Genomic DNA, 19,073 nt, shown 5'->3' with positions numbered 1-19,073 from the left:
TAAACCTCTTTGTTTTATGCTTGGCAACGAATACTCGCTTATGCTCATCTCTACTACTAACCTTATGGGCACTGAAACATGTCCCACCTCTCTACTGAGCACTGAGTTACCGAAGCGTGAACTACATTTTCAGCACAACGATGATGCATATAAGTCAATGCTTACATCTATGTTATATGTGGAAGGTGCACCTCTTACTTTTTTGGAAGATACAAGGGCAACATATTCAGTTCATAATTCAAGGCAGTTCAGAGAGTCGACGCAAATAAAGATGAACGGAAGCTTCCTCAACTTAATGGGTGCGTCAGGATTCGTGACACGCGAGAGATTTACCGCACCCCTATTGTGCGAAACCAGTAATGCGGAGAAATTCCAATTCTCATTTCTGTTACCAGAATCTTGTTCTGTATATCTGATGTCTCGGGATCTCATAGTGAGACTGGGGTCGGATTTGCACAGTATCCCGACGGGCTTGCAGGTAATACAAAAAGAAGATTTAACAGTGCAGGTTGGAAAATACGAATCATGACGCGTGATGCATGTCAAAGAGAGATATGTTCCTTCAGCGATTCACTCACCCAGGAAGCAAGTAGCCATGTTAATCCCATTAACACCGATTTTCTTGCTGGAGATATGCTGCACTGCACAGCACACATACACCGCGATGGTCCTGACAAATCATAAGAGAAGGATTGGTTCAGGAGATTGGTTAAACCTGATCAGTTGTTATTGTGCGAATTTTATTGGAATGGTCACAGATGTGCTGCCACTTTAAACTTTTTTAAATATCTGTGACGCTAAGTAGACCCTGTTTATTTTTGATGTGGAAGGCTCTTTTCCTCACGGATCATTGGCGAAGGCATCCAGCGACAGGTGTCAGAATTTGGGACCATGGGTACGACAGCCACAAAAAAAACAAAAGATTGTATCTTCAGGGTCGGTGTGGTTATCTGCTTCAATGCAGTTATAAGGACGTATAGGAAGATACTAAATCGGCTAACTCAGGAAGACAGGGCAGTCCAGGTAATACCCACCAGTAGTGTCGTCTGGCGTTTACCTATGGTAGATGTCTCGGACCCAAGATTAAGAAGGGTCCCAACTGATTTCAGGGGAAAAGGCTAACACGAACCCTTAAGAATAACCCCGAAGTCTGATTATCGTCCTTGCAAAGCAAAAGAACCGATAAAACCCGAGGCTGTGCAAGGAATTACCCCAGTCTTTGAATCTCTCTTATAGGCTGGAGTGATAATCCCCCGTGAATAATCACTGGTGAGCACACCCATTTTTTTTTCGTTCAAAAAGGCAAACTTTCCAGGTCAATCGGGAGAATAGAGGTTTGTTCATGACCTGCAGGTTATCAATAACGCTGTTATTCCGCACAACCCAAATGTCCCCAACCCCTATATTATATTGGCTCAAATTCCACCGGATGTAAATGGCTCTGAATTGTGGATTTAGCAAATGCCTTGTTTTGTGTACCGTTACACGCCAACATTCAATTCTGGTTCACATTTCCATTCAAAGGCCAATAGTATACTTTCACGTGACATTTTCAAGATAACTGTGAGTCCCCGCCATAATTAACGAGGCTCTACACAGGAGTCTGGAGACACTTGTTTTAACCGGGGGGGTCAGTGCTTCTGCAGTATGTAAGCGAATGCTTAATCGCAGCATCAACAGAGAAACAATGTGAGAATGGTAGGCTTGCGATGCTCTGCCATCTAGTCTCGCAAAACTACAACTTGTGGAACAACAGTTGAAGTTCTTAGGTTTGAAGCCCGAGACCAGACGTGTAGGATTCGCCAATTTAGAATCTGGATACGGCGTTTTATTGTGGATAGGTCAGTATTCAGAAGCAAAGAGCGAGGCCAGTGTCTGGTATGATGTAGCAACTACCCACGAGGTAGTCAAAGCGGGATCACTTCCTTCTCATCTGTCAGCGCAAGCAACAGAGCTGATTGCCTTGATTGAGGCATGTAAATTGACCGAAGGCAGAACAGTGAATTTTTACATCGACAGCAGATATGCATTCGGGGTTGTACATAATTTTGGATCCTTGTGGAAATACAAGGGCTTTCTGACCTCCACTGGAAAGCCAATCACATAACATGGCCTGATCTCTGACCTCCTGAAAGCAGTCCGATTGCCTAAATCAATCATTGTGTGTCCATGTAAAGCCCACAGGAAGCATTATGATTCAATTTCTCAAGGCAATGAAAATGTAGACTCAGCGGCAAGGACGGCAGCCAATCAGCCGCCAAGTGATCAGTTTGACATGTGTATGTCAAATATTTGTAATCCAAAGCAGACTTATGGGACTTACAGTCGCAGGCCACAACGAAGGAGAAGCGTGAATGGACAAGGGCAGGGTGCAGAATGAGGGAATGGGTGCAGTGTGGCCCCAATGGTAAACCCTGTCTACCACGATCTTTATTCCCTTTCTATGCCAAAGTAACACACGGTAAGGACCATGTGTCAAAAGTGGGGATGTACAACAATATTTCAACACGCTGGTACAGAAAGGGATTTACTCATTGTTCATAATAAAAATGTGAATAATCTGTTATCTGTGCCACTAATAATGTGGGGAGGGGAATACAAATGAATCAGGCAGAACACCCCCCAATCCCAAAGAAACTTTGAACATTCACAGATGGAGTTTATTGAACTAACACCCAGCGAAGGGAAAAGGCATTGTTTGGTAATAGTCGATGTTTTGCCAAGAGATGGAAGTGCTCCCACGTCTAAACAGGATGCTAGTGCGGTAGCCAAGGCTTTGCTAACTGAAATAATTCCGAGATGGGGCATCCCTGAAAGTCTAAGCAGCGACAATGACATGCCATTTATAAATATTGCTCTACAGCAGATCAGTGATTACTTGGGAATAATGGTGAGGCAACATTGTGCCTACCACCCAGCGAGCGGTGAGGTAGTGGAAAGAGAGAAAACTACCCTTAAAAATAAATTGGCAAAATGTTGTGAGGAACTAAAGGTGACATAGACAAAGGCATTTCCAATTGTGCTAATGTATATGAAGGAGAAGAAGAGTAAATCTTAGGACGTTTGAGATTTTGTTTGGAAGGTGTCCCAATACAGGAATTGGCCCAAGACCGATTGTAAGACAGATAACAGACCACTGTGAGGACGAGATGTTATGTTACGGTATTAAACTCTCCACACTTCTGTCTCAAATACAGAATCAAAAGAAGGGCACCCAATCAGCAGAAGGGAAGATGCATAATCTGGAACCTGAAGACTGGATAGTGGTGAAAGATTTCAGGAGCAAAAGCATGAAGGCGAAGAGCTGGCTGGGACCGTTCCAAGGGCTCCCTACAACACAGATAGCTGTTAAGATCGCCGAAAGAGCCACGTTGATACACGCCAGCCATTGCAAACATGTAGCTGACCTTGAGGAGACATCGGACAACACCGGATCCAAATAAGTGTAAGTAGTGATTAGAAGATTCATAGAAATATGGGGCTGCATGGCAGGACGAGTTGTGAAGGCAGGGGTATCTGGGGTACAACCGCAGACGGTAATCTTAACCAAGGATGTTAAGTTGACCTTTACATGCCACCCATGCCCGTTTGGTAACCAGGACGACTATAAATAAGGCAATAAATATTTATGCAGAGATCCTTGTGTACCCAGTTACTGGCACTGAGTAGTATCCACCACGGCTACAGGTACACCTGACACGGGATATCGGTTTCCAGTATCAAAGAAGGAGGTGCCATGGCAAGGGTAATAATAATCAAGATTCAGAAGAGCGATGAGGAAGCCTGGTGATGTGGAATAGATAGACCCTTCTCCGATATCTATAGACAGGTGAATATAGTGGTACACACCCCACCCGAGATGCAGTGCAGAAGGTCCTCCAAGAAATAGTAGCTCCTGGACTCGAAAAGATGAATGTCCAATACCCGCACTGCAGATGGGCTGAAAGGCCTTTTCCCAGCTGACAGAAATGGAAGAAAGAAAGAAACTGATGTGCAGCTAAAATGATCACAAATGAAAAACGTAAAAGTGGATTCATTGAGAAAACATACAGCGCCATATTTCACTTTCCGTGGAAGTCTACTGTTAAGGACTCAGTGCTCTCACTGCTGTAGCAATGGGGGATTTCCTCTGACCGTTTATGTTGTTGACAACCTTCCCAAAGCAGGGAATTTTGTATGGAACTGGCAATTAATCGAGTATTGTCACAAACAGGATTCAGACTAGCATAAAACAAAGAAGTGTGAATCCTGGAAATCTGAATCAACAACAGGAATTGACAGAGAAACACTGCAGGGCCTGACAGCATCTGTGGAGACAAAGAGATTTAATGTATCATATCACAGATTCAGGCTACTTATGCTTTTTATTGTTTTATTGCCTGGGTAATTGTCAATTTCACTTCGTGAAACAGCATACTTACCAGAATCTCTCATTAGCTGACAGACGTCATCTGTAAAAATGCAAAATTCCTTTATTAGCAGTAATACTGTTGCTGTTGCCCTGAGTTGGTGAAAGGCTGGCCTTCATGACCTTTTTCTTCTCCTTTCTGTCGATGAGCAGCCATGGTGAATAGAGAATTTCTGTTTGTCTCCCTTTGTCTCTCTGTACCATCTCACTCTCTTCTACATTCTCCCACTCTCTGTCTGTCAATATCCCTCATTTTTCATTTCTACTCTTGGAAAAGTGTTAAAATCGGAGTCTGTTCCGTGGCTTTCTCCTCCCCGCCCGGCCAGAGTGTGTAGAACTGGGCTCACAGTCTCTAAGTAATGTCTATGTTACTTAGGTCTGAGATCAGGTGACATTTGTTCACTCAAAACGTTATGATCTTTTACAATTCTAAATAGTATTCATAAAAGAACAGAAAAAAAGCAGTTTCACTCCAATTATAGGATTTCTATGATGCCATTGCCGTTTGCCTAAAATCAATGAATGGTGACAGCAGACAATGAGAGCCATTATCTCATTGGATGCATTATTACTAAAACATTGTCCTGCAAGTCTGCAGTGTCTCCTGCGTCTCTTCATTATTCCCAAAAAAAACTTGAAAAGACGGATGGAGAATAATAGTAGAAGAGATAGACAAATCCTTGTCGAACAGAGTAAAAAGAACTCTGCGTTGAATTAGTAGGATAGAACATAGATTAATGGATCCACATCAGGCGGTAGGGCTTGGTAGCACGAAATAACAACGGACTGAGCTCAAACAGGAGAAGCATGCTGAACTATCACTTTCGCGATGTTGGATAAACAATACGGCTTTTACAAGAAGTTTAAACAATTACCTTTCAATGTACAGAACATTTGACAGCATTTGACACCATTAACGCCTGGTTATTACCATATGCTTTAACTGACGAAACTGCAGACATTGTTCTTCAAATCAATAAGGGCATTTAATGAAGTATTTGATCACAGTTAATCGGACCACCTTTCTGTAATAAAGCTGCTCGATGAGAATTTATATCAACGTCTGCTTGTGCAGGAAAGAAGTTCACAGCTGGTGACTCTCCACTGAAAATGTCCAGGAAGAGGCAATCTCTTCTTGCTTTGATTTCAAACGGATGCCTTCACCTCTTTCACCTGACAGGATAAACAGTATGCGTTCATCATCTCTGGGCCGATTTACCGCGTGAATATGCACAGAGGAAAACTCATACCAAGAGACCAGGGTAATTGTGGTGAATTTACCAGGAGTGGTGTGTGAGTCGGTGTTAACAGTGGGCAGTAAGGGCTAAACCATTAGCACTGACATTGATCCTTGTACCAACAGCTCCTCACTCACTTTCTGCCTCATTCATCACAGTCATCATTGACTTTCAGTTTATCCTAATTTCCCTTCGAAACTTTACACTTGTTCCGGATCACTTTCGGGTATCCACTTGGGAACTGCAGCTTTTTCAAACGAAATTCTGGAGAATGCACGTCTTTGGGATAGGCTTCACTGCCCAAAAACAATTACTCAAGAGATTGAGATGGTAAGTTACTTTACTTCGTCCTCGATGTGCTCAACACAGTGATACAGTCATGATGTCGATCGGGATGAAGTTCCAAGAATTAGACATAGCGACATTGAATCAACAGCAAGATCGTTTCAGCTCTGAAAGGCGAGATCCTTAGAGGGGATTTGCAGTGACAATTTATTCGTGTATGTGCTACCATGGCTGCCAGAGGATGAGGTGGAGGCTCGTACAATTGCAACATTTAAGAGGCATTTGAAATGGTAGATGAGTAGGAAGGGTTTGGAGGGATATGGGCCGTGTGCTGGCAAGAGGGACAAATTGGGTTGGAATTTCCGGTCAGCATGGACAGGTTTGAACGAAGGGTCTGTTTCCCTGCAGTGCATCTCTATGTCTTTCTGATTCCAGTTGGATGCAAACAATCACTGGATTCCTTCTGGCAGAACCGGGTCTGTGCTCTCTGTGGAAGCAGAAAATGGTTTTCATTCAGATTAGCCACAAGAAGAGGAGAAATAAATCTTCATTTCCTGACTTGGAATTTTATCCAGGCCTGGGTGATTCAAACCCAGACTCTGAAGCAGGGACTCCACTGAAGTTGACAACAACCCTTTCGACCGAACCTGTACAAACTCTTGTGCCTGTCGTTCTTTGTCCCCACATTTTGAAACACCGGTCCTTGCCGTGGGTGGTGAAGGAGCTAACTACTGCCTCGCAGAAAAACCGTGGGGTCAGAGACCCGATCGATCTCTAATGCAGCGGGGATTGCATTGCTCAGAACAGATGTGTTTGCTGTGTGGGACTGAAACTGAGCTCGATCACACACAGATACTGTGTAACAGCTGCCAGCAGATGTGGAGACGGTTGGGATGGTTTCATTCGCACTCTGGGAAAAAGACTGGATCCTAAATTCAGGGGAGCTAAGTGTCACAGATAGAAGGCTGAAAATTGGTTTGGGAATGATATGAGTCATGATCGAACGGCGGCAGACCAAATGGGCTGAAAGCTCTAACTGTCCTCTAATGCATTCTGGCCTCTGGCCATCCAGTATCGAACGAAATAGAAACAGAGTTAATCGTGCATTTCGAAGTCCTCCTCTCATAACTCGGCGAGGTGAGAGATGAAACAGTTCTGCTATTAAATTTGGAGGCTGGGAGAATGTTTGGAAACGGAGTAATAAAAGATAAACTGAGTATAAAGTTGAGAGTCAGGAGATATTCAATAAAAAGGTATACGGGGACGGACATGGAGAAATAAGTGTCACTGGTCCTGAAGACTTAACTCGGTTTTCCATTCCAAGATTCTACCAGACCTGCTGAGATTTTCCCGCAATTTCTTTTGTTGGTACTGAAACAGAAGGGAGAAGTGTGATCCTGGACCAATCAGCTATGTCTGCTCTGTGGACGTTTGAATTCCCTGTTTGAACAAATCACTTGTGACCCACACGGAAACCTCACTATCCTGCATCACCCCCATCCGTGTTCCTGACAATAAGCTGTTCATAATGTAAACCCATATGGGTGCACAACAGCATCATTTACCGAGGGAATTGGGAAAATTTCAGGGAGAGTTCCATTCGGTTTCCATCAGAGCATTCTCATTCAGTTAATTCTATTGCAGCACCCTTTGACATGCAGCTGTCACTGTCATGTGGCCATTCGCATTCGACGTCTCTGGACATTTTGGTTGGGGCACGTTTGGAATGGTACCTCACGTTTTGGAAGGGACATCGTTTAAAGCATATTCGGCTGAACTGATAACCTTGTCTCTTGCACCTGCAGTACAGTGGAGACAGTTTTCACTCAGAATCCAAGAGATGATCAAAAACGGAGGAAAAATGTGTCAACAAAACCTGCCTCAGCGAGCGAATTCGCTCTTGCAACATTAATGGAGAGCGGCATACCTATTAATAAACAACAGCGCCCTGCGTGGGTCTCGACCCCACACCATTGAGATTAAGGTCTCAAGCTCTACCGACTGAGCGAGCCAGGACAGGATTGATGTTGGTTAATTTATCATTTCATACTGAGTTTAATTCAGCTGAAACGGCAATTTTCAAAAATCTCGTTCATTCCTCCCCATTGCAAATAACATTTTTCAAGTCTATCAATTTTCAGATTTATTCCTTTAGACCATTACAATCCATTTAGGCCTTGCCCCGGGATTTACGATTCTCTGTTAATATTTTCATATTTTGACCCTGATCCTTAGGTCGCCGAAGTGATTCCCAGACAATCTGGCAGACTGCAAATCAATCGGGAAAACACCTCAGGAAACCAAATCATTTCTGATTAGAGTGTAGGGAATCCCATCTGCTGAAGAGATACAGTCCTCACCATCAACACTTTCTTTGTTCTACCTGCCTACAAAGTTTACCACTTCTCATATTCGAGGCAGGAATTCTGACTATAAAATGTTTTAAAAACAGTAACAATCTTCTGAAGCCATTTCCAATTTGAATTAGAATGTTTTACCTTTTCACACGGTAACAGCCGTTCCTGAGGAAGGAGTTTCCATGAGCTGTGTCCCAGGTATGGGCAGGAAGCCGCTGACTGAAACCGCAGTGGCCCCTTTTTGTTGGCAGCGGGGGCTTGTAGAGAGTGGGGTCACATTCTGCTGCACGTGACCGTTTCACTCACTGCGGACTCAGGGTCAATCATGGATGACTTCTCGTGGTTGTATTGTCAGAAGATGATCGATCTCAATACTTAGAGTCATAGAGTTATAGAGATGTACAGCTCTGTGCTGTTTTTCGGCTTGGAGAACCAACATTTCGGCCAAATGCTCTGACCATTTGAGACACAGCAACTGGCAGCAAAATTGTGCGTGTACACATCCAAACGCACAGCGCTCGAGAGGACAGCGAAAGTTCTTGTTGAAAAGTTCGGTGACGCGAGGAAGATGGTTTGCAGACTTTTCCTCACCTGTCTGGGTGACATTCTCAGCGCTGCAGAGGTTCCTGCGAAGCGCTGCCCTCATATTTTGGTACGAATTCATTTGGTTTCATTCCAGCTGCTTCCGTTTGTTGGGATTGCAGATTGGGTCCAACGGACAGGAATAATGTGGACAGCAGTAGTTCTCATTATTTTAAGAATCAGTTGCTCATGTACCCGTGTTTACCGCAGAGAGGGTGAGAGACCCGAGGAGTAACAAACACACCCATAAAACAATATCAGGACCTGTGTAGTTCTGTCATAAAAAGCTGCCTGCTGTTGTTCTATTGCAAAGTTGGGTTTCAAACCCACGACGCAATAGACATTGGACCCCAAACCCAGCACATTTAACCTCTCTGGATTAGTGGTGCTGGTAGAGCACAGCAGTTCAGGCAGCTTCCAAGGAGCAGTAAAATCGACGTTTCAGGCAAAAGCCCTTCAGGGAATCCAGGGTTTCGCCCGAAACGTCGATTTTACTGCTCCTCGGATGCTACCTGAACTGCTGCGCTCTTCAGCACCACTAATCCTGAATCTGGTCTCCAGCATCTGTATTCATTGTTTTTACCTACATTAAACCACTCAGCGACGCTCCCTGACGATAACTAAGCGCCAAACCTATCAAGACTAATGTTTCAGCATCTCTTCACTTCGGGCAATTTCCCCTGGCACTTTCTTTGAATACCTTCGCATAATTAAAAAGAAATTACAACGATTTGAAAGGTTTGCACAGTGTGGACATTAGCGAGAAGCTGAATATTCTTCGACAGTTTTCCCCGGAGCTTCAGGCCTGAGGGATGTCCTTGGAAAAGTTTACAAAATCATGAGGTAGAGGAGCAGAGAACATAGTCAATCTACACTTTTTCAGAAGTCACGTGAGTTTAAAGCGAGATAGCATAGGTTTAATGTGAGAGCAGTACAATTTGAAAGGGATGTGAGCGACACTTGTTTTTAATACAGACATTTTTGTGCATGTCGAATAAATTGCCAAATTTAGTGGCAGGGATTGGTGCACTCACAATACTCGAAAGGCATCTAAATGGGTATACAGACAGGAAGTGTTCGGAGAGATAAGGGACAAATATTGGCAAATATGTTTAGATTAGTTACGGTCATCTGTTCAGCAGGTGCTAGTTGGATAGGAAGGTTTGCTTCCGTGCTCGGCAATTCTGTGACACTCCAGTACCTGACAACAGTTTGAATAGACCACTTGCAAAAACGCATGCTGTTTGTTACTATATCAGCGTGCTTGAATTTTATTTTTTCTTGAGGCGTAATGTTTTGAAATGACACAGAGAGGAATGTTTTCCAGACATTTACAGACAATGATCATTCTCCTTGATACATTCCCAAGTTCTCCATCAAATAATTTCGTTGACTAAAAAAAACTTCACAAATCGTGTTGTCCCATCAACTCTCCAGTGAATCCAAAACTGACAGCTCTTAACGTGGACCAGGTGCAAAACTCAAAAGGCAGAGTCATTATCAGACACACAAACTCGTTACTTCTGTCTGTGAGGCAGTGCGAGACGTGTATGTCCAGAACTGCTCACACAAATAGCACCGAAGCAATTCCAAACGGAGCTTCCCGACATTCTGGAGATTTAGTGCATTGCCAAGTAACAGAAAGTGCTCAAGTAACATAAAACATAACAGAAAAATGTACCATGCAAAGTGAATATTACCAATTATATTCTCGATTAAATTAGCTCAACAATGCGCTGGTGCCTCCACCTGATCGAGCGAGCTAATCTCCAGCCACCCTCACCAGAACAGTAATTAAGGATATGAGAGAAATATAACAACGTTTTACGTTGCGATTGCCCAACTTTTAGCCACAACAACAAAAAACGAGGGAGCAGATTTAGTGCAGGATCTGGCTTCACAACAGCGGTGAAATAACGACGTCCACTCACTTTTAGGGAAAACTGTGAACAACTCACATTGTCCAGAATATGAATACACAGCGCGGGCTGTTAAGTTCCCATATTCTATTGCTGCCCCGACATTCATACGAAAATGTACCTTTCAAAAAGAGCGTTTGTAGCTGTGGAATGACAGTGGCAGCTGTTTCCCCTCGCTCTTACTGCCGCCCTTGGTAGTGTAGGGGCTGGTATTCTCATCTTACACGCGGTAGTTGAGTGTGCAATTCTCTATTGTGGAAAAGCGGAATGTTTTGGAGCAGAAAGATGTGAAGTTCGGATGCTTCTGGAGTTCTTGTTGAAAAGTTCGGTGACTCGAGAAGATGTCACTTGTCTGGGTGACATTCTCAGCGCTACAGAGGTTCCTGTGAAGCGCTGCTCCTATGTTTTGGTCCGAATTCATTTGGTTTCATTCTCGCTGCTTCCATTTGTTGGGATTGCAGATTGGGTCCAACGGATGGAATCCGTAGATATGTGCCCTGCTTCCAGGAATTGTCTGGCTGTCTTCTGCTTGCCCTGTCCTATTATTGTTGTGCTATTCTAGTCGAATGTGTGGCCCTTGCCGTTTGTACGTTTTGCGACGAGGGACTGCTGGACTGACGCCCACACAAATTCTTTGCCAAGAACCAATATCCACACACCTTCATTCGCAGATGCATGGCACACAAAGTTCGCAGCGAGGATATGCTTTGATGTAATTTTTAAATCATGCTTCCCTGTATTAAAAACAAATTCTGGAAAACGATATCCAGATTCTTCTGAACACTCGGACTTATGACAGCACAGAAACCGAGAGCCTCATTCAGACAACAACTCACGAGAAAACAAGGCCCAATCCGCATCATGTGCAGGTCAAACGTGGTTGACGAGATTCCATGCAGGGACTGCACGAAACACGACAAAGGAGAAAGAGGCTGACAACTAGAGAGCTGCATTCGTAATTTCACCGGGACTGTAAACGCCTCGGACAGCTGTTCCTTGCAGTTATGCACAGAATATTGAATGTCTCTGATTCCAGGGCTTGGAACTCGGATGATATGACCGTCTGCAGCACTGGTTACTTCTTTGTGTGAGGTAACCCCTGATGGAACACATGTAACACTCTATTGCTCATTGAGAAATACATCCAAAATAGGAGTTCATAGCAGCATTTCTGTTGTCTTTCTGGTGCTGTCCCTGACATGCCCTGTGGCACTGCACTTATTCTGTGATTCCTGAGGGTTCAGCACATGCTTCCACGATCGTATCATGGGCAGTAATCTGCATTTTCGCTTCAATAACGGATGTGTGAAGCGGAGGTCCTCCATTCTCGATTCTATTTTTCTCTTCTTATGCGCAACTGCAATACAGTAAAGGATTAATTAATATTGTAAGATGATATACAGAGGCCTGTGAAATACCGAAGTTTTAATGACATTTATGCAATGGTTAGCGATTACCTTGATTCAGGAAATAAAGATGTAAAGTCTGTTTGGCTGGAGTTAAGGAACAGTGAGGAATGAACTCACAAGCTTGTGTGGTTTACAAGCCCACTCGCAGAAACCACAAAGCGAAATAAATCGTACAAGGAAAAAATATTGTGTGTGAGTAACAAAAATGGCAATAGTCATGCGTGATGTTAACTTCCCATCTAAAACTCCCGGTTCCATTATAAAAACGTTTGGAGAACCACAATCAAAAAAAACCCACATGTCCCATAAAACATCACGAGGGATATCTTGGTAATTGATTACTCTACTGGTGACTTAATTTTCCTATTTTCTTGGAAACCATCTCTTTAATTGTAAGCATCAGAAAACGCTTTCTTTTGCCAGCAAGAAATAAATATGGGATTCACCTTTGTTCGTTTCATGTATAAGAACACTGAGACTCCTCTGCACTGCACATCGTTTGCGTTTCTATCGATTTTAATAGTAGCGTGTCTTTTGATTCTTCCCAACAAAGTATATGACCTCGCATTCCCGACATGAAACTGCATCTGCCAAGAATACTCCAATTGTTGGAGGGAATCCTGAGGAACAGAATGTACATGTATTTGGAAAGACAAGGACTGATTCGGGACAGTTAACATGGCTTTGTGCGTGGGAAATCATGTCTCACAAATTTGATTGAGTTTTTTGAAGAAGTAACAAAGAAGATTGATGAGGGCAGAGCAGTAAATGTGATCTATATGGACTTCAGTAAGGCGTTCAACAATGTTCCCCATGGGAGACTGATTGGCAAGGTTAGATCTCATGTAACAGCAGTGGACCGAACACCAATCCTTGTGGTAGGCCGCCAGTATCTGGACACCAAGAAGAACATGTTCCATCAACTACAACACTGTTTTATATTGGCAAGCCAATTATGATCAAAGCTGCAATCTCTCCCACAATTCCAGTCCACCGCATTTTGTATAATAGCCTATTGTGGGGAAACGTATCGAACAACTTTCTGAAACCCATATACATCACATCAACCGGTTTACTGTCATCTCCCTATTTGGTCACTTTGTCAAAAAAATTAATACGAGTCGTTAGGCAAGGCATACCCATCACAAAACCGTGCTGACTGTCCCTGATCAGATTATTATTTTCCAGATGGTCATAAATCCTATCTATAATAACCTTTTCCAACACGTTACCAACAACTGCAGTGAGACTCACTGGTCTGTAATTACCAGGGTTGTCTCTACGACACTTTTTGAACACGGGAACAACGTATGCTATGCTCCATTCCACAGGAACTATTCCTGTAGACAACGATGATTTGACGATCGACGCCAAAGGCTCATCAATCTCTTCCCTTGCTTCCCAGAGGATACTAGGACAGATCCCATCCAGCCCAGGGGACTTGTCTGTTATCACACTCTGCAGTATTTCTATCACCTAATCCTTGTGAACCTCAATCTCTAGTACTCTGGACGCAAGTATCTCAGTATCTTCCTCGCCAACATTTTCATTTTCTATAGCGAACACTGTCGAAAAATAGTTATTTAGCGATTCCCCAATCTCCTCTGACTCCACACACAACTTCCCATTATTATCCTTGATTGTCCCAAATTTAACTCTCGTCATTCTGTTAATCCTGACATACCTATGGAAAACCTTAGGGTTAACCCTGATCCTATCTGCCAACAACTTCTCATGTCTCCTCCTGGCTCTTCTCAGCTCTCTGTTTAGATCTTTCCTGATATCGTTGGAACCCTCGAGCGCTCTAACTGAGTTTTCACATTTTGTCCTAACATAAGACTTCTTGTTCTTCTTGACCAGGGATTCCACTTCCTTAGTAAACCACGGCTCACGCGTTCTATATCTTCCTCCCTGCCTGACAGGTACATACTTATCTCGGACACCCAGGAGCTTTTCCTTGAATAAGCTCCACATTTTAATGTGCTCACCCCCTGCAGTTTCCTACCCCATTCTACGCTTCCTAAATCTTACCTCATTGCATCGTAATTTCCCTTCCACCAGCTGAAACTCTTGCTTCGTGGAGTATACCTATTCCTTTCATTCACGAAAGTAAACCTGAGAGAATTGTGATCGCTGTCTCCAAAGTGCTCACCTACTTCCGAATCTAAAACCTGGCCAGGCGCGTTACCCAGTACTAAATCGAAAGTGGCTTCGTCCCTTGAAGGCATGTGTACGTACTGTGTCAGGAAGCCCTCCTGCACACACTGGGCAAAAATGACTCACCTATCGTACTCGTACTGTAGTGATCCCAGTCAATATTTGGATATTGTCTTGAGTGTTCCAGAGTTTTTCATTGTCCCAGAGTCCAGATGAAGTTTGCATTCCTCACGTACGTGAGCGAGAATGATTTCAATGTCTCAGATCAGTTCCTGTCCCGAGAACATCAGAGTCAATGTCCCGTCCTCTACTCGGTCGTACAGTTCACACTTCTTCATTCTCCTCTGATTCCATTTCCCAAAGAGTCTATCAAGATTTACAAAGCTGGAGCCTAAATTATATGGTTTGCTTCCTAAACATTTTTTCAACTGCCAACTGACAATATTTTCACAGTATCTCTTCACAATCCTCTGGCTTGCACCATGTCCAGGGATGAGAAGTCCCGTTTGGTGGAGAGATTCCCGAGGCTGATGAGTTTCACTTTGGAACAAAGATGGTTAAGTGGCGATTTCCTGCGGTTGTTTCTAATGATGGGAGAGGGAGCGGTGGGGAATGAGCACTTTGACGAACAGGAGGAAGTGTTGCCACTGACCCGAGTCAGAGAACAGAGGACAGGGATTAAAGGAATCTAATGAAAAGCAGCACTTCTGCTCAGGACGTTCAATAACAGCTGCAGAAACCCGATGTGTCGAGCAGTGTATCTGGAAAGAGAAACAAAGATAATGTTTTAAATATGGAACATTTCTGATGAAGAACTCGAGTTTCCCAAGTCTAATCAAATTACCGGCCTGGTTCACAAAATAGTTTTTCTGAACTTTGAGCGAAAATTGTACCAGCAGGAAAGCACTCATAACGTAGTAAGCAGGATTCGAACCTACGTGGGGAAACCCCAATGGATTTCTAATCCATCGCCTTAACCACTCGGCCATGACTACAGACAGCTCAGGTGGGTTGAGCATTGACCAAATCAGCCGTAATCTCATTGAAAGCTGCCGTTGACGCGATAAGCTGAATGCTTCCATTCTCCTCTCCCACCTCTGCTGTGAATTGTAAGGTGCGAGGCACCAACGTAAAGGAAGAAAAACACAAAGTTAGGAAAAGATATTTGCAGCCAAATTGAGTCAAAATTATTGATTGAAAGGACAATCCCACTTTGGCAATTTGCTAGATCTCTTTGCAAACATGACCAGCAGAGCTGATCAAGAGAGGTATTGATCTGTGTGTTCTTGGACATGAAACAATCCAAGGTTAGTGACATATTCATTTCTTTTTCTGGCGAAGGAGCTGGTCTTTCCATATGCTCACAATGAAAGAGATTTTTCCCAATAAAAGACGGCAAATAAGTCCCATCTCACGCTGACACCATCGTGAGCGCTGCTGTTTCACAATACCACAGAGTCAGGGTCAATTCCCGCCTCATGCAACTGAATGTGTGGAGTTTGCACATTCTCCCCGTGGCTGCGTGCACTTGCTCTGGTTTTCTCCCATAGTCCAAAAATGTACCGGTAAGGTGAAATGGTCGTGCTGAATTGACGTGGTGAATGGAGAGGAATGCATTTGGGCTGGGGCGGGTCGGTGTGGAGTTGCTGGGCCGAAGGACCTGTTTCCATATTGTAAGTATTCTAATCTACGGTAATCAATGGCCAAGGTATGACCCACGTTGTTCGATGGGGCATATATGACTTTTCGATTGTTTTTCTTCAAAGTTTTTTACAATTCAAACGGGAGTGGAAGAAGGGAAATGAATGTCTCCCATAATTCTTGCCTTCTTTTAGCATTCACAGGCGGTATTTTTCCTGTACTTTTTTTTTACACTGTGGTTACTGTTAATGTTCTTGTAAGCTACACCGGCTGGTTTCCTCTTTCCTCAATGTTCCTCATCTCTACCCAAACACATTTTCCATCCTTATCTCCTGAATCAATGTAATTTCTAACCATTGCATAATTGCCACGGAAACTGGGCTTTTCACACGCCTGTGTATGTCATTTTCCAATATTAATTGATCGTTTACTGTGTTGCAATTGCGCATGTGAAGAAGAAAACAGAATAGAGGCAGGTGGTCCTGGGTTTCAAACGCACGTAATTGCAGCGAAAACGCAGATTACTGCACACAATGCAATCACGGAAGCATCCACCGAATCGTCAGGAAGCACACAATAATTACAATGCTGGATGTCATGTCAGGAACAGGACCAGAAACACAACAGAAATACGTCTCTAGGGTACTATTTTGGACGCTTTTCTCAATCAGCTATCGTGTTTTACATATGTTCCATCGGGAGTTACCTCACACAAGGAAGTAACCAGTACTGCAGATGGTCCTATAATCCGAGTCCCAAGTCCCTGAGTCAGAGAGACTCAGTGCCCTGTGTGTACCTACAAGGAACAGCTGTGCATGGGGTTTATCGGGTAACTGAACTGCATGAATGCAGCTCGATGGTCGCCTGTCTGCTTCTCCTCTATAGTTTTCTGTGCAGTCCCTGCGTGCAATCTTGTCAACTACGTTTGTCCGGCACAAGATGGGCATTGGTCGTTTGTCTCTGAGAGAGGCTGTTGGTTTATGTGTTGTCATAATTCCGAGTGTAAGGAGGAATCTGGTTGTCAGTTCCCAGAAGCTGACTTTAATAAATGGAAGCATGCTTTGTAACTTGCCGCGTGGCATATCCTCGTTGCGAAGTTCGTGCACTGCGAATCACGTTGCGGGACAATCCAATTTTGGCAAAGAATTTGTGTGGCAGTCACGAGTTGCCACGACCAGCTATCCCTAGTTGCAATACGGACAAATGGCAAGAACTGCAAATTCGATTACAGCAGCACAAGGTTAATGTGACAGGGCAAACAGAAGGTAGCCAGAGGATTTCTGGGTGTAGGGCAATCACCCAAGGTACCTTTTCATATGAAAGTCTGTGCATCAGTAGAATCTGTAACCCAAGTAGTCTATGTTGGTTATTCATATTCCAGACAACTTGTGTTATTCCACGTTTATTCTGAAAGTGAATAGACATAGTTATTTCACCGTTATTTCGAAAGAAGATCCTGCATTGAATCTGTTCGACGTTATTTGATGCTGTGGTGAAAAGGTGGGCAATCGCGATGTGACACGTTGCTATTCTTTCATTTCCTTCACTACTGTCCTGGTGAGGGAGAAAGGTGATCACCGGGGCATTGATGGCCTAATTTAATCACGGATACAATTGGAAATGTTCACTCTTATTGGTTCGTTGTTGTTCTGTTTTGTTTTATGATACTTGAGCACTTTCTGGGACTTGGCAATAAACTAAATCTCCAGTAGGTTTGGAATTGCCTCGCTGTTACTTGTGCGAGCGGTTCATGTCAGAGACGACTCACAGTGCATCACAGACAGCACTTAAGCTTTGGTGTGTCTGATCATGGTACTGCCTTTTCAGTTCTGATTCTGTTCCACGTTAAGAGCTGTCAGGTTTTGGATTCGCTGGAGAGGAAAGTGGGTAATGCGATATGTGAGGTATTTTTCTTTAGCCAAAATCTTTGATGACGAACTTGGGAAAGTGTCAAGAAGAATGGTCATTGGCAGCAAATATCCGGAAAACCTTCATCTCTGGATCGGTTGGGCCCATCCACCCTCCAAACAAAATAGCCAAACTCGCTGAGTAACAAACATCATGCTTTTTTTTTTGCAAATGGTGTATTCAAACCGGTGCCGGTGGCTGGAGCATCTCAGAGTTGTCGAGCATGGAAACAAATCCCGCGAGCCAACTTGCCCTTGCTAAACAGGTTACCGAAATTAATCCATACATATCTCACAATATTTGTGCGTTATCTCTCCGAGGTCTTCCTGTCTATACACCCATTCAGATGCCTTTGAAATGTTGTGAGGGCACCAGACTCTGCCACTAAATGTGGCAATTCATTCCACACACAGAAAAGTTCTGTGTGAACAACATGTGTCCAGCACATCCCTTTTAAATATTTCCTCTCTCACATTAAATGTTTGCTATGTAGATTTGAACTCGCGTGTCTTGTGAAAAAGTGCTCCCTGACGATTTACTTTGTCTGTCTTCCTCATGATTTTATAAGCTTCTGAGAGGCCATATCTAAGCCCTGAAGCTCCTGGGAATCTGACGAAGCCTACAGTTTCGTTCTCACCTCCAAGCAGTGCAAACCTTGCAAATCCTTGTAAAGGTTTTCTAAACGTACCCTTGAAAGAAGTGTGTCCAGCTGCAGCACTTGCTTGACCGCGTGGTCACTCTGGAGCTGCGGGTGGACTCACTATGGAGCATCAGCAATTCTGGAGAGTTATGTTGCCTCCCAGGTGCTCAGGCCAGGGATGTCGCCCATCGGCTGAAGATCATTCGAAAGGGGAATCGTGAACAGCCAGTTGTCTTGGTGCATACAGGCACGAGATGAGGACCTGCAGGGAGGATTCAGGGAGCCAGGAGAGAAATTAAAAAGGAGGACCTCAAAGGTAGTAATCTCGGGATTACTGCCGGTGCCATGTGACTGCCAACGTAGAAATGAGTAAAAAAAAGGCACGATGAACACGTGACTTGAGGAATGGTGCTGCAGGGCGGGTTTCAGATTTGTTGGACTGTGCGACCAGTTCTGGACAATGTGGGACTATAAGAAAATTGACGATCTACATCTGAACCAGACGGGAACGAATGTCCTTTCGGGAGTT

At 43.8% G+C, this 19,073-nt stretch overlaps 1 non-coding gene across 1 annotated transcript; it reads right to left on the bottom strand.

Annotated features, from left to right (window-relative positions):
• Positions 1 to 15,268: 15,268 nt before the first annotated feature.
• Positions 15,269 to 15,350, bottom strand: trnas-aga (transfer RNA serine (anticodon AGA)). The gene has a single exon. It is a non-coding gene; the product is annotated as a tRNA-Ser (tRNA).
• Between the last annotated feature and the right edge of the window lie 3,723 nt (positions 15,351 to 19,073).

This window comes from Chiloscyllium plagiosum, unplaced genomic scaffold (genome assembly GCF_037043375.1).
Source record: "Chiloscyllium plagiosum isolate Xiang-an unplaced genomic scaffold, Cpla_swu_hap1 HiC_scaffold_45, whole genome shotgun sequence".
Lineage (NCBI taxonomy): Eukaryota > Metazoa > Chordata > Chondrichthyes > Orectolobiformes > Hemiscylliidae > Chiloscyllium > Chiloscyllium plagiosum.
This window is presented reverse-complemented; position numbering and strand designations above follow the sequence as displayed.